Source organism: Ornithorhynchus anatinus, chromosome 18 (genome assembly GCF_004115215.2).
Source record: "Ornithorhynchus anatinus isolate Pmale09 chromosome 18, mOrnAna1.pri.v4, whole genome shotgun sequence".
Lineage (NCBI taxonomy): Eukaryota > Metazoa > Chordata > Mammalia > Monotremata > Ornithorhynchidae > Ornithorhynchus > Ornithorhynchus anatinus.
The window spans coordinates 5,046,754-5,062,418 of NC_041745.1; positions in this window are offsets into that span (position 1 = coordinate 5,046,754).

Consider the following 15,665-nt stretch of genomic DNA (forward strand, 5'->3'; position numbering starts at 1 on the left):
GAGTAGTCGTCACATTCTTTTTTTTATGTATTTCTATCTACATTAAAAAGGCCACATCATTGTTCCAAGGAGTCACTGCAGAGCTTCTGGCCCAAGAAGTGCCCTTTCCACATTTTGTTTCCTCCTCTTCCTCCCTGTGGGCATGCTCCGGCATCATTTTAGAAACCTGGCAGTACCCTCAGCCCCAAAAGTATTTACTAAGCACCTATGTGCAGAGAACTGTACAATAGCTTTGGTAAGCACCAACCCCACCCTCAAGGAGTACACTGGATTTTAAATTTGTGGGCAGGGATTGTGTCTACCAACTCTGTTGTACTCTCCCAAGCACTTAGTATAGTGCTTTCTACCCAGTAAGCACTCAATAAATACCACTGATGATGACATCCCTAGACATCAGACATCATATCAACTAGCGGTAAAAAGGCACAGAAGGGAACTCTTTATTGCAATAAGATTCATTCAAGTCTCATTCTATGCCATGAGACTGGGAAAATTGGCTCTAGACAGTCCAACTATAGGGTGAGTATTCATCTGGCTGGACGAATGGTCACTGCTAACCCAGAGCACAAGTGGCTCCCCACAAGGATCATTCCCGCAGGTCATACATACAGTCTGTGGGCTAAGTACGGCTTGGTATTTTCATGGCTTTTTTAAAAAAAAATGCTGTTTGTTAAGTGCTTACTATATGCCAGGCACTATACTAAGCGCTGGGCTAGAAACAAGTTAATCAGGTTAGACACAGTCCCTCTGTCCCACATAGGGCTCACAGTCTTATTCCCCATTTTGCAGATGAGGTAACTCAGGCAGAGAGAAGTGAAGTGACTTGTCCGAGGTCACAGAAGCAGACAAATGGAGAAGTCGGGATTAGAACCCAGTCCTTCTGATTCGCAGGTCCGTGTGTTATCCACTAGACCACACTCCCATCCCCAATTTCCTATTCCGACCCTAAACAGAGAAACCACCAGAGGCCCTTGAAAATACCAGGTACTGAGGCATACATGATGTCACCCGCTGGGCACACAATGAAACATGATGTTGTCCAACACACCATTTTGTGGAAACATCCTGAGTTTGCCTAGACCCAGAGAAAAGACCCCTGACAGCCTCTATGAGCCACTGTGATTCCCTTCCCAGGCCTTCTGAGCACGGGTGCCGCTATATTGAGCCACAGGGCTTAGTGGCAGAAGCCAAAGTGAAGGGAATCCTGAGTACTACAAATACAATGACTGGACAGAAGCATCTGGAATCATACGTTTACCGGACAGGGAACCACCAGCTAAAATATTGTCTCAGTGTCCTCACTAACCCCAAGGAGCGGGGATTCAATCCAATACCTCAAGATGTGGCACTACTTTAATAGTCATACCATCCTGACGGCTTTGCCCAGCGCGTGCCCGTTACACCTTCAGCTGACATCTCCTAGCTGGCACCTTGTATGATCTACCCAACTAATCGGACCTTGACCGAGGGATGGCCTACCCAGAGAAAGAGAAAACAACATTGATGACCCATGGAGGGGAATTCACCGGGGTCTATATATAAACTGCACAATCACAAGACAGGGAAGGCCTGGCTTTGGTCCACAGAGGTCAGGAGTTCAGAGGAGGCCAGTTCAGGAGTGAGCCTATCATGGAACAGGTTAGTTCAGAGAATCAATTTGCCCCATAGAACCCTCTCTCTGAAAAACCAAGCATCACCCCTTCCATTAGACTCACGGCATTGACAATCAGACACTCAAGAGGAGTAGAGAGAACTCGGATATGATTCAGAGGGCAGTCACAAAAATGATCAATTGGCTAGATAATAAATTCCATTAGGAAATATTGGTGGGAGGTGCAAGGCAGAGGAGTGATTCTGGAAAAAGTCCTTCCATGTTACATGCAATTAACTGCTCTCCTCTCTCCGGCCCCCAACTCGTGAAACTTTGGGACTGGCCAGGGGGTGCTATGGGTGTTTGGTTTGACTGTTTAAGTTGGTTGGAGGTGAGGACTGTGACTCCTACTAAAGTTTCAGGAAGGGAGAAAGGAGGCATGGATTTCGGGGGACGGGGAAGAGTCTGGTGAGCGGAAGACTTCAGTCAACAAACATGCCAGAGAGCTAAATTTGGGGTCTTTTGTAGCCAGGGTGGTAAACGCTCAGGTATGGTCCCCTTCCTGGAATCAGCAGGGCTGCAGGGGCTGTTGCCCTTCGTGAAGTTAATTCCTCCGGCTGCCACCCACGTGGGAGGGCTGGGTTCAACCTGAGAAGCAGCGTGGCTCAGCGGAAAAAGCACGGGCTTGGGAGTCTGAAGTCATGGGTTCTAATCCCCGCTCCACCACTTAGCTGTGTGACTTTGGGCAAGTCACAACTTCTCTGGGCCTCAGTTGCCTCATCTGTAAAATGGTAATTAAGACTGTGAGCCCCACGTGGGACAACCTGATTACCTTGTATCCCCCCGGCGCTTAAAACAGTGCTTGGCACATAGTAAGCGCTTAACAAATGCCATCATTATAAAGACTTTGCCGCAAATAAACAAGATAAAAGGGAAATACCTTCCCACCGAAGCTCGGAAGGAAACACTGGGCAAAATGAGGAGTCTAAAATCGAGGAGTCTAGAACAGGGGTAGCACTTACCATGCAAGTCGTTGGGGAAACCTCCTGGGTCCCGTGCGGTGCTACCTGCGACAGGCTCCGGCCCCCGGCAACCTTCCTGCCCCCCATCTCTCTCTGCAGGAGCAGTCGACGGGCCTGGCAATCTCCTCCCCTGGCGAGTGAGTGCAAATGGCTTGGTCGCCCCAGGCCCGGCCTGAGAGCTACAGCTCAGATGGCTCGGCCCAGATGGGCTTGAAAAAACCCGACTCCCTCCGGCAAAGGTCCCCCACCGAATCCAGCAAGGCGTCCCCAGCTGCATCCGCATGTGTTTTCTCAGTTCCAAAATTAGGTGTTGCTCTCGGGGGCAATCTTCGCCCCCAGCCCCTCTCCCACCAACTGGAGGGCGAGTGGCTCTTAAAGGGACTGCAGCCTTTTCCTGGGGTTACCCACGAAGGCTTCTTGCATAAGAGGATGGTGACCTCTCAGCTAGGACAGGAGGAAATTAATTTAAAATCCAAATCCGAGAGATCGACCTTTGGAGGAAGACTTCCTTGACAGTGAGAATTATTGCGGAGTGAAATGGGTTGTAAAAGGAGGCTGCGTCTTTGCAGAACTTCAATACAGAGGGGGTTTGGTTCTATCCAGACTGGTTAAAGGTGGTGCTGTCTAGGTGGGGGGAAGGAGGAAGAACTGACCTATAGAAATGTCTCAAATTTCCTTTTAGCCCTAAGACTTCCTGACTGTGGGCTTTGGCAACTTTTCGGTTCCTGAGTTAAGTGCCTGGGACGTGGTTGTTTTCTCATTAAAGAATCCCTCTAAGACAACGCTTTCCAGGTAGCAGGGAAGAGCTCTGCACACAGTAAGTGCTCAATAAATAGGACTAATTGGTTGATAGCGAGGTCACGAAAGGTTAACATCTGCAGACGTTACACTTCCACTGAACTGGGAAGAGTATATTTTCCAACTGAACACACCTTAAACCGTTTGAACTACTTATTTACTTGTGCTGATGTCTGTCTTCCCCCTCTAGACTGCAAGCTTCGTTGTCGGCAGGGGATATCACTGTATTGTTGTGCTTTCCCAAGTGCTTAGTACAGTGTGAGCCCCAAGTGGGACAATCTGATTACCCTGTATCTACCACAGCGCTTAGAACAATGTTTGGCACATAGTAAGCACTTAACAAATACCATAATTACAGTGCTCTGCACACCGTAAGCGCTCAATAAATACAATTGAATGAATGAATGAACTCTAATCACCTGGTTTAACTCTGCAAACGTCTGACCGGTTTGCACATTATTCAACTACCAAATAATTCCAAACATCACAATCAGGATTATGGATTCATTTGAGGAAGGAATTTTCCTGAATACTCTGCAATGATTCCTTTTTCAGTTGTATAGCTGGCATTTTTATTTGTCTCATGAAAAGTCTTTGACTTATACCAAAAGAATGCGTAATTGCTTTCGAAAGCTGAGAAGGGTTCCTCATATGCTTTATTTCACAATCCCCTGCATCATTAAAAAACCTGTTTTCCGTTCACGACATCTTCCCATTTATCATTATTTACAAAACTGGACTGGGGGAAGAACTGATCCAAATCTTGCACCTATTAAATCTCTTAGAATTTTATCGCCTCCACTGGGTAGTGATCTGAGCTTTCGCCTTCTGCACTGTGTGCCTCAATCAGAAGCCAAAGGAGCCCAGGCCTCATCACGGGGTGATCAGTATTTGCTCTTGAATTATGTGAAAACTTTGGGCGTCTGAAGTCTGCTGCCACCATTCTAAGGCTAATGAGTCCCTTGGAGTTGGGATGAAAAAGAACCCGCAGCCCCCCACCCAAACCCTTGGGGCGTTTCCTCCCAAAGCTCCCTCCTCTGGGAGCCTGGAAAAGGGAAAGTGGGAGGGGATGCCCTGAGGGGCTTCAGTCTCCACCCCACGGTAGGTTTTCCAGTCAGTCACTGGCCCGAACTATCTTTGAGCCAATCAGAGTGCGTGGTGGTCCCGACCCAGCTGATGGCAATTTTAATTCTAAACCGGAGCACGTTAGCCTGGAGCCACGTGAAGAAGGCCCAGCCCAGTGGTCGCCGCCCACCTCCCCTGAGCCAGGACCCTCTAGGTCGGATTTGTGGCGGTCAGTTGGCAGGAGAGCGGCGGACAGGCCAGCCCCCAAGCCTTGGGGGGACACCCGGGACACCTGAACATTTTCTTTCATGGACAAAGCCAGTGTCACGAGGTGCTCCCCTTCCTCCATCTTGTGAACAGGTAAGTCTCATTTTCCGACCCCGCGATGGTCACCCCAAGCCTCCCTCCCCCGGGCAGTTCATCCCTCCCCCATCTGGACCCATTCGGTGCGATGTCTTTCTTTTTTAAGCTCATCTTGCGAACTAGGGTTGAGGCCATTTCCCTCAGGTTCTCTCACCGTATTTTTGTTATTTGGTGTCTGGCCTGGATCCCATTTCTTAATGAGTCCCGACTCGTGACTTCAGACTCTAGCATTAATTACACACACCCCAAGGAGCTGCCCCTAGTCGGTAATCTTCTGAATGTAACAATTGCGTGAATCCATTTCCAAATGGCCTAGATGTGTTTCCTCGAAGGTCAGTCTAAACTCGCCCGTTTTTTGGTTGAATAGTCGGAGGGGAGTGGCGGATTGAAGGCTAAAGACTTGCGGGTTGTTGTCTGTTCCTGGAATTCAGGCATTGGTTACAGTTGGGTGGGAAGTTTCCTTCCCCCCCACCCCCCACCTCACCCCTTGAGAGTGATGATGATAACATTTTGGACTATGTGGTGTCTTTTATTTAGAGATCTCAAAGCACTAAGCTCTTTGAGGAGAGTGTGCCGCCCCACAGAGTGTGTGCATGTCTTGGCGCCGGGCCAGATGCGAGTGCAGTTGGGGATGATTATTTTGGGATTCTAATAAGTAGTTATCACAAGACTTGTGGGTGAGTGTGCGACTCAGACAGGAAATCTATCATTACCAGCTGTTCCAGTCATTAGGCAGCACCCTCCCTGCTGGGTTTCACAAAACACTGGGCAGGTGCTGGGAGGCCACTCAGCTATATCCGTTGAAGCAGCGTGGCCTAGTGGAAAGAGCACGGAGCTGGAAGTCAGAGGATGTGGGTTCTAATTCAGCTCTGCCACGTTTGCTGTGTAACCTTGGGCAAGTCACGTCATTTATCTCAGTTACCTCATCTGTAAAATAGGGATTCATACCATGAACTCCACGTGGGAGAGGGACTGTGTCCCACTCGATTTGCTTGTATCCACCGCAGCGCTTAGTACAATGCTTGGCACATAATATAAGCACTTAATACCACAATTATTATTATTACTATTTTCGAGTGTCTTCCTATTCCTTTATCCCTGACTGTAAGAGGAATGGTTCCTGGCCCTTCGAATAATATTGAAGCATTTACTGTGTACCAAGTAGTGTACTAAACACTGGTGTAGATATAAGATAATCAGGTTGGACACGATCCCTGTCAGTTAATCATTTACTGAGCATTTACTGTGTGCAGAGCACTTTACTAAGTACTTGAGAAAGTACAGTGTAACAGACACATTCCCTATCCCACATGGGACTTAGTCTAAGGGGAAGGGAGAACAGGTATTGAATTCCCATTTTACGGTTGTGGCAACTGAAGCACAGAGAAGTCAATTGTATTTATTGAGTGCTTAGTATGTGCAGAGCAATGTACTAAGCGCTTGGAAGAGTATAGTATAACAATATAGCAGACACATTCCCTGTCCACAATGTGCTTACAATTGAGGGCTCTTGCAGTCTAGAGGGACTAGACTTCACTAGAAGTGAAGTTACTTGTCCAAAGTCACACAGCAGGCAAATGGCAGAGCCAGAGTTAGAAATCAGGTCCTCTGACTCCCAGGCTCTTCTCTTTCCAGTAGACCTTATTGAGCCCTTATTGGGTCCAGATCAATCATTCATGTTAATAGAATGTCCTTACTGTGTGCAGAGCACTGTACTAATTGTTTGGGAGAGTACAGTACAACAGACTTGGAAGACATGTTCCATGCCCTTGGTAGACATGTTCTAAGCACTTATAGTCTAGAACTTAGTACAGATCCATTGGGTTTTGCATGAGTCTAAAACCTGTATTTCAGCATTTGTGTTCCCCCTTATCATCTGAAGGACATAAGTATTCTCTAGGCAGCCCTCAGCTGCCACACAGGACTCCTGAACCCTGTACTCAAGAAGGGCCCCCTGGGCACAGCTCTTTCTTAGAAAAGCAAAGTCAAACGATGGTATTTGAGCTCACTCTATGTACAGAGTACGGTACTTAGTGCTCGGGAAAATATACTTTAAAATCGTTGGTAGACATGTTCCCTGCCCTTAGCCTAAAAGACTGTAAAGCTCCTAGCAGTGAGACTTAAAAAAAAAAAAGGTCCCTTCTTCAGTCGTATTTATTGAGTGCTTACTGTACACAGAACATTGCACTAAGTGCTGGGTACAGTACAACAATAAACAAATTCCCTGCACACAGTGAGCGGAGGGGGAGACAGAAATTAATATAAATAAGTTTCAGATATTGAATGAATGTTTGCACTTGCAGCTATGTAAGGCAATGTCATGATTCTGTTCTATTTATTGCTATTGTTTTTGTCTGTCTCCCCCGATTAGACTGTAAGCCCGTCAATGGGCAGGAGCTGTCTCTATCTGTTGCCGATTTGTATATTCCAAGCGCTTAGTACAGTGTTCTGCACATAGTAAGCGTTCAATAAATACTATTGAATAAAATGAATGAATGAACATGAGTCAGAACATTTTGAGAAAGACTTGCTGGACCCAGGACTTTGTGGCCTGGATCTCTATAAGTGTATACCATCCTGTGATGATGGGGGATTTGACAGTAGCAGCTGGGGCTTGAAAAACGCGGTTACCAACATAAAGATATCTTGTGCATTATCTGTACTCGAGTGGGAATAGAGCTGAAAACCAGACTTTCAAAGAGAAAAGTGGCCAAATGGCTGCCCTGGTGGGGTCCAGGTTGATGTCCGGGTCTTTGTGGGCCAAGTCAGCGTCCCGGTGGAAAATGACTAAGGCTCTCCCAGCTCCCTGGTCCTCCCTGCCCACCCAAGACCCCGCTTAGATGAGCAAAGTGTACAGGAGTGAGAAGCAGATGGATTTCATTTTCCTCGAAATTAGGGGCGGGTGAACCCTGCCCCATTCTGGAATCGTGGAGTGCCTCCAACTATTTTTCTAAAATGCTTCTGGTTCAGCCAAACCAGACCCTGGTTTGGCCCAGCCCCCTCCCTCCCCCCCCCCCCCCCCCCCCCATTCCTGGGTCGAAAGCGGCTATGCAGTTCAAAGGTAACCCGATCTGCACATTTCAACTTTACACTTCACTCATCAAATGCCGGGTAAGGCCCTCGGGATCGGGAAGAAGCATTTTCCAGTGGTTTCAAAACCTCAACCTGTCTGGCAAATGAAGTGATGTTGCCGGACTTCTGGAAGGTCTAGGGTTCCAGGTGACAGGGCAAAGGCCTTGGGTGAATTGCATCCTGGCTCCCTTGGCAAGAGATTAAGAAGTCTAGGGGGAAGAAACAGGTGAGAGCAAGTTGGGGCTGAGAACTAGCAGTCCTAAAAACATGTACTGAGCACCTGCTGGCTGCCATGCCCAGTCCTTGGGTAATACAGAGCTCAGTGGCCTCCTCCCTGCCCCCAGGGAGCTTCCATGCTAAGCAGAAAGACAGGATCTAGGCGGAAGTGGTTTAGTCGACCAAATTATGCCACATGGCTTAATGGGATAGAGTTTGGAGATAAGAGATGCGAGTTCTAATCCTGGTTCTGACATTTGCCTGCTGTGCGACTTTGGGCAAGTCACTAAGGTTTTCTGAGCCTCAGTTTCTACATTGGTAAAATGATCATGGGCAAGTCACTGAACTTCTGTGCTCAGTTTCCACATTGGTAAAATGAGGACTAAATGCCTGTCATCACTCCCCATCCCTTAGACTGGGAGCCAGCCCCATGTGGGGCAGGGGCTGTGTCCAACCTGGTTACTTTGTATCTTGTTGCCACTCGAGCAAACACACACAAGACAGATTGATCTTGATCCTTCATTTTTGGTTTTTCTTCCTTGTCTGTGCCTCATCGGACAGTGTTCTGCCTCAGTAGTTGTCGGCATTCTTTTCATCTCTGGGTGCTTCCCAAAAGGAGGGACTTTTTTTGACTACCGGGCTGTAGCGAAGCTTTTCAGTTTTCTTGGTTCTAGTTTACAGACCGGCATGACACATGCTATTCAGAACGGAATGGCTCTTTTTTCAAACAAACTGTGCCAATGATCACATGACAGGCCACCTGTTCAGGTGCACAAAGGGGCTGGGACTGAGATCTCGCATTGGCCTTTCCAATCATTCATAAAAATTATATTTGTTAAATGCTTTTTCCATATGCCAGGCACTGTGCTAAGCGCTGGGGTAGATACAAGATAATCATATTGGGCAAAGTCCCTGTCCTGCGGGAGACTTAGTCTGTGAGAGGGAGAATAGGTATTGAATCCTTCATTTTGCAGATGAGGTAACTGAGTCACACAGAAGTTAAGTGACTTGCCCGAAGTTTCCCAGAAGGCAAGCGGCAGGACTGGGATTAGAACCCAGATCCTCTCACTCCCAGGCCTGTGCTCTTGCCACTAGACCACACTGCTTAATGCACTCAGTGCCCTCAAACCCTTGGGAAAGCACAGTCCCTGTCCCGCATAGGGCTCACAGTCTTAGGAGGGAGATCTGGAATCGAATCCCCATTTTAAAGTTGAGAAAACTGAGGCACAGAGAAGTTAGGTGACTTGCCCAAGGTCCTACAATATGCAAGTGGCAGAACTGGGTTAAGTTCCCAGGCCCATGCTTTTTCCCTTAGACCCCGCTTCTTCCCAAGCACTGGTAGGTTAAGGTCACCATCAGTGGTGTTTACTTCAAATCCAACAGACAACTGTAGGTGGAGGGGAGGGAGCAGGAGTCTGCTGTGTCCCACCCCCTTTCTCCAGCTGACTTTTGGGAGCCAGGGGCTCATTCGTGCTCATGCCGGTCCCCTCGTTCCCCCCCCAGCCAGTGGGGATGCCCAGAACCCAGATTTCCATGCATGTTTATCTTGTCTGAGAAGAGTTAGCCTTTGGCTGTGGGCAGAGTTGGCCTGAGGGTGTGCCCCAGGCATCTTGGAGCCTGTGTGTTTTCTGGCCCTGACTCCAACCTGGCCTAGACCCTACCCACCCTGTACTATGCATCACATCAATCAATGATATTAAGTGTGAACTCTATGCAAAGCACTGTACTAAATGTTCGGTGGAATAGGCACAATCACCACATTCAAGATCTTATAATTACTGGGACAGGCACTAAAATTACAGATGGGGGATGGAATGGAACACCATAAGTGCAGTGGGTGGAGGTGGGTGAGTATCAAGAGAGAATAGGGTGTGGAGGTGAGAAATTTGTCAAGCAAGCCTTCTTGAAAGAGGTGATTTTTTTTTTAAGTGCTTTGAAGGTGGATAGAGTGATGGTTTTTCTGATAAACAGGAGGGAGTTCCAGGCATCAGAGATGTGTGAGGAAGGGGTCAGTGGCAAGAGAATTGAGATGAAGCCTCGCGAAGTAGGTTGGTGTTAGAGGAATGAAATGTGTGGGCTGGGTTGCAGTGGGTGTGGAGCAGAGGGAAGGAGAGAGCTGACGGCCATATATGAGGAAAGGAGAAAAACGGTGACGGCTATAGTGACCTCAAGGAGGGGGTGATGGCTCTCCTCCAAGTAATGAAGCAGGTTTCACCTCTCCACTGTGTTAGCATAGAATTATCCAGCCTTCTTTTTTCTTTTCTTTTTTTTAATGGTATTTGTTAAGCACTTACTATGTTCTAGGCACTGAACTAAGTGCTGGGGTAGATACAAGATAATTAGGTTGGACCCAGTCCATGTCCCACATGGGGCTCTCAGTTTTAATCCCCATTTTACAGGTGAGGAAACTGAGGCCCAGAAAAGTTAAGTGGCTTGCCCAGGTTCACACAGCAGACAAGAGTCAGAGTCCATCCTTTCACTCCCGGGCTCTTTCCAATCGGCCGTGCCGCTGCTTTGTGCTCCATCAGAATCTCCAGTTCTTGGTGCCTTTTCCTTTCCTCTCTGCTTATGTGAAAGACGATGAGTCACACATTGAGTTTGATTACCACCGACTACGAAGGGGATGGTAGAAAAAATTGCTATAATAGTTCCCTGGGGACGTACTTTTCACAAATGGGCTACTGTTGCTCTTTAACGTTTTTTTGGTGTGTGCGGACCAGTGGGAAAAGGCTTGCGTCTGGGAGCAAGGAGGCCTGAGTTGCAGTGTGGCTCAGTGGAAAGAGCCCGGGCTTGGGAGTCAGAGGTCATGGGTTCGAATCCCGGATCTGCCACTTGTCAGCTGTGTGACTGTGAGCAAGTCACTTAACTTCTCTGTGCCTCAGTTACCTCATCTGTAAAATGGGGATTAACTGTGAGCCTCATGTGGGACAACCTGATTACCCTGTATCTACCCCAGTGCTTAGAACAGTGCTGTGCACATAGTAAGCGCTTAACAAATACCAACATTATTATTATTATTCTCTCTCTCTAGACTTCTTGTAAGCTTCTTGTGGGTTGCTCTTTAACGTTTTTTTGGTGTGTGCGACCAGTGGGAAAAGGCTCGCGTCTGAGAGCAAGGAGGCCTGAGTTGCAGCATGGCTCAGTGGAAAGAGGCCGGGCTTGGGAGTCAGAGGTCATGGGTTCGAATCCCGGATCTGCCACTTGTCAGCTGTGTGACTGTGAGCAAGTCACTTAACTTCTCTGTGCCTCAGTTACCTCCTCTGTAAAATGGGGATTAACTGTGAGCCTCATGTGGGACAACCTGATTACCCTGTATCTACCCCAGTGCTTAGAACAGTGCTGTGCACATAGTAAGCGCTTAACAAATACCAACATTATTATTATTATTCTCTCTCTCTAGACTTCTTGTAAGCTTCTTGTGGGTGGGAAAGTCCCTACCATCTTCGTTGTATCAGACTCTCCCAAGAGCTTAGTCGGGTGCTCTGCACATAGTAAGTGCTCAAAAAATGCTCCTGATGGCATTTCTCATGTCTGGTCTAGGATCTCAGACAAGTCACTTAGCCTGTTTGAGTCTGTCTACTCATTTTTAAAATGGGAGAGATACCTACTCCCTACCTTACTAATAATAATATTGGTATTAAGTGCTTGCTATGTGCCAGGTACTGTACCAAGTGCTGGGGGCGGTTACAAGCAAATTGGGTTAGGTATAGTTCCTGTCCCACATGGGGGGTCACGGTCTTAATTCCCATTTTACAGATGAAGGAAGTGAGGCATTTCTCTGAAGTGACTTCCCCAAGTTCACAGAGCAGGTCAGGGGTCTGATCATCTTGGCACAGATTAAGTGCTTGATAAGCATCATTTTAAACGATGCAGCAGGTTCTCAGTGCTCTAGGGTCTGTGCTGGACACAAACTTGGCGGTTTCTGAGCTCTAGGTCCTGGGTAGACACATTCTGGCTCGCAAGTTGGTTTATTTTCCACATGCCTCCAGGTCAACACTCCCTTTACACTCTTCTAATGGCTCCTGCCTGGTTCTGACTGTCCCCACCCTCCACAAGCCTTTTCTACAAATGGCCTTCCTGATGTCCTGGGTTTGATCCTCCTGTCCCTGATCCTCCTGTCCCCTTCACATTGGATTTGTCTCCACTCCCATTTGAAACTTGAAGAGGCTGAGTGTGTTGACAGTAAAAAAGCCCTGAGTTTAGACGGGGGCGGCCCTGACATTTGCTGCTTTGGGGACCCCTGAAATGCTTTGTGATCCTTGAATCTTGGTCTTCTGTGGATCCCAGGGTTGGCATGTTAGTTTCACCGTCCTTCCTCAGTGAGCAGAAGCAGCACCCCTGTCATTCAGCCCCCTCACAAACATTAGAGAAGCAGCGTAGCTCAGTGGAAAAGAACATGGGCTTGGGAGTCCGAGATCATGGGTTTGAATCCCGGCTCTGCCACTTGGCAGCTGTGTGACTGTGGGCAAATCACTTAACTTCTCTGTGCCTCAGTGACCTCATCTGTAAAATGGGGATTAAGACTGTGAGCCTCATGTGGGACAACCTAATTACCCTGTATCTACCCCACCGCTTAGAACAATGCTTTGCACATAGTAAGCGCTTAACAGATACCATTATAATTATTTTATTTCAGGGAGTTGTAACTTTTTGTCTGCTTCTTTCCCTGTTAGACTGCAAGGTCCTCGATGGCATAGAAGTGGTACAATTCCAGTTTTTATCAGAATTTAGTAAAAGTAGAGGGCAGAGCACTTTACAAGTTGGTCAGGAACATACAGCTGAATAAATTTCTTCCTTGAAGACCCTACCTGCCCTCAAGCACCTAGTACAGTGATCCACCCACAGCAGGGACTCAGTAAATACTAACTTTAGGCCTGCCTCAACGAGAATAAACTCACTATCATGGGCAGTCAGTTGCATTGGTCCATGCTGAAAGAAGGCAGTGTAAGCCAGGCAAGTAAACCTGAGGTTATTTTAGAACTCCATTTAAATCCATCCCTTCGCCCACAGGCCTTTCGGAAAGAGCAGTTATTGACCAGTGCGGTTTGCCTCCTCCTCCTTCCCCCCAGCCCTCTGGCAATGTTGGAGGTCAGTGAAATGGTCAGAGAGGAGGAGATGAGGGATGCAGACACCCGCAACGAAAGGCATGTTTGACCCACAAACTGGATAACTGAGAGGTGATGGTATTTTCTCTTGTTTGGGTGGGTAGTGGGCAAGAGATGTGTTTTATGTTGGAGTTTGGCACTGGCCTTTAAGACTCTGATTTTAATCTGTCATGTAGTCTGACAATAGGCTTGCTTTTTGTGTGTAATTGTAAAGAGTTTATGTGCAATTTAAAAGGTTGCTTGTTATACCCCAGGGGAGTGTAATTTAGTGTAGATTGTTATATAGAGAAGTAGTTAAGGCAGGGAATTGATTCAGATTTTTGGAATGATGAGTGGAAGAAGGCTGGCTAACTGGGACTGTGGCCAGGTCTATTCTACAGGATGTAAATTTAGTCTTGGAGTAGCCATGTGGCCTAGTGGAAAGAGCATGGGACCCTGAGTCAGACCTGGGTTTTCATCCCAATCTGCTGTGTGACCTTGTGCAAATCACTTAACCTCTGCTCCTCTAAACTGTAAACTTGTTGTAGGCAGGGAATGTCTGTTTTATTGCTACACTGTACTCTCCCAAGCATTTAGTACAGTGCTCTGTGCACAGTGAGTGCTCAATAAATAGGATTGATTGACCTCAGTTGACCAAAGCCACTCCAGGAAGCAAAATTGACTGGATTAAGTTTCAGCTCCTTTTGTTTTCCTTAGTCCCCTGGGAGGGAGATGGTAATGAGCTGTGAAATGACCATGAAGTCCACCGGACACCTCAGGGAGGAGAAGGAAGTGTCTTAGGTAATCCTTAAACAGGATAATCAGGCCCTGGATATCTAGGACCCCTTACCCCCATCTTCCCTCTGGTCTGGAACTCACATCCCCTTTGTATTTGACAGACCACCTCTCTCTCCCCACCTTTTGAAGCCCTCCTAAAATCACAGCTCCTCCAAGAGGCCTTCCCTGATGAGCTCTCATTTCTCCCTTCCATACTGTATCAATAATGCACTTGGGCCTGTACTCCTTTAAGCATTTGATATTCAAATATTCACTTGGCCCCACGGCACTTAGATACATATCCTCCTCTTACCTTATGTTCTGCCCAATCCCCTACCTGTAGTTTTTATTTTAAGGTCTTGTCTCCCCCTCTAGACTGTAAGTTCTTTATGAGCAGGGAACGGATCTGCCAAATCTTTATTGCACTCTCCCAAGCACTTAGTACAGTGCTCTGCACACAATGAGAGCTCAGTAAATAGGACTGATTGGTGCATCTACTAACTCAATTGTATTCTCTCAAGTGTTTGATATAAGGCTCCCTCTGCACACAGTTCACTCTCAGTAAATATCATTAATTGGGATCCTCCTGTATTTGGTCACTAGGATTTTGGGAAATTGCTTCTCAGAGCAAAAGGAAGTTCACTTTTTAGCCTGTCACCCTTGGTTTGGTCTTCCCTCTGGTGCAGTTGGCCAGCAGTTATAATTGTGGGAGAAGCAATCGTTCCCTCCTTTGGGGGTCAGGTGAGGGAGCCGAATTTCCCTTCAAAGCTGAACCTGAACATAAGTGGTTTCTGCTTAAGCTGCCACGAATCCAGGAAAGAGCAGGAAAAAAGGGAGTTTGCTGGGTGTTGACAAAATGTTGGCGACTCCTGGTTTGGGGATGTGGGCAAGTTTATGGCCCAACACAGTGTGTTGGTGGCTGGAGCTATGGGCAGCATTGCACGATCACTCTTGCTCCAGGCTCAATCGATCAACAGGACCTGGGTTCTAATCCTATTCCCCCACTCACCTGTGATGTCACTTAATTTCTCTCTACCTTAGTGACCTCATCTCTAAAATGGAGACTAAGACCGTGAGCCCCCATACGAGGCTCACGTCAAACCTGATTAGCTTGTATCTATCCCTGCACTTAGTACAGTGCCTGGCTCATATAAAACGCTTAATACTATTAAAAAAGCACACAGCAGTGTTTATGAATTTCCATGGGCAGAACACTTTACTGAGCACCTGGGAGAATCCAACAGAATTGGTATATTATGATCCTTGTCCCCAAAGAGTTTGCAGTCTAGCTGGCTTCAATCTACTCAGCTACATAGGTCCCAATTTATCTTGCAAAGCTTGGGAAGGGGACCATGACCTAGTGGATAGAGTCAGTGGGAGTCAGAGGATTTGGGTTCTAATCCCAGCTCTGCCAATTGCTTGCTGTGGGACCACGGCTAAGTCACACTTCTCTGTGCCTCAGCTTCCTCAATTGTAAAATGGGGATTCACTACCTGTTCTGCCTCCTACCTAGACTGTGAGTCCCATAGAGGATAGGGACTGTGTCCAACCCAGTTAACTTGTACCTACCCCAGTGCTCAGAACAGTGTTTGGCACATAGTAAGCACTTAAATACCATAAAAAAACACCTAACAGAGCAGAAAGTCACCATTTTGGGGCTTTTTAGTCCTGCTTGGA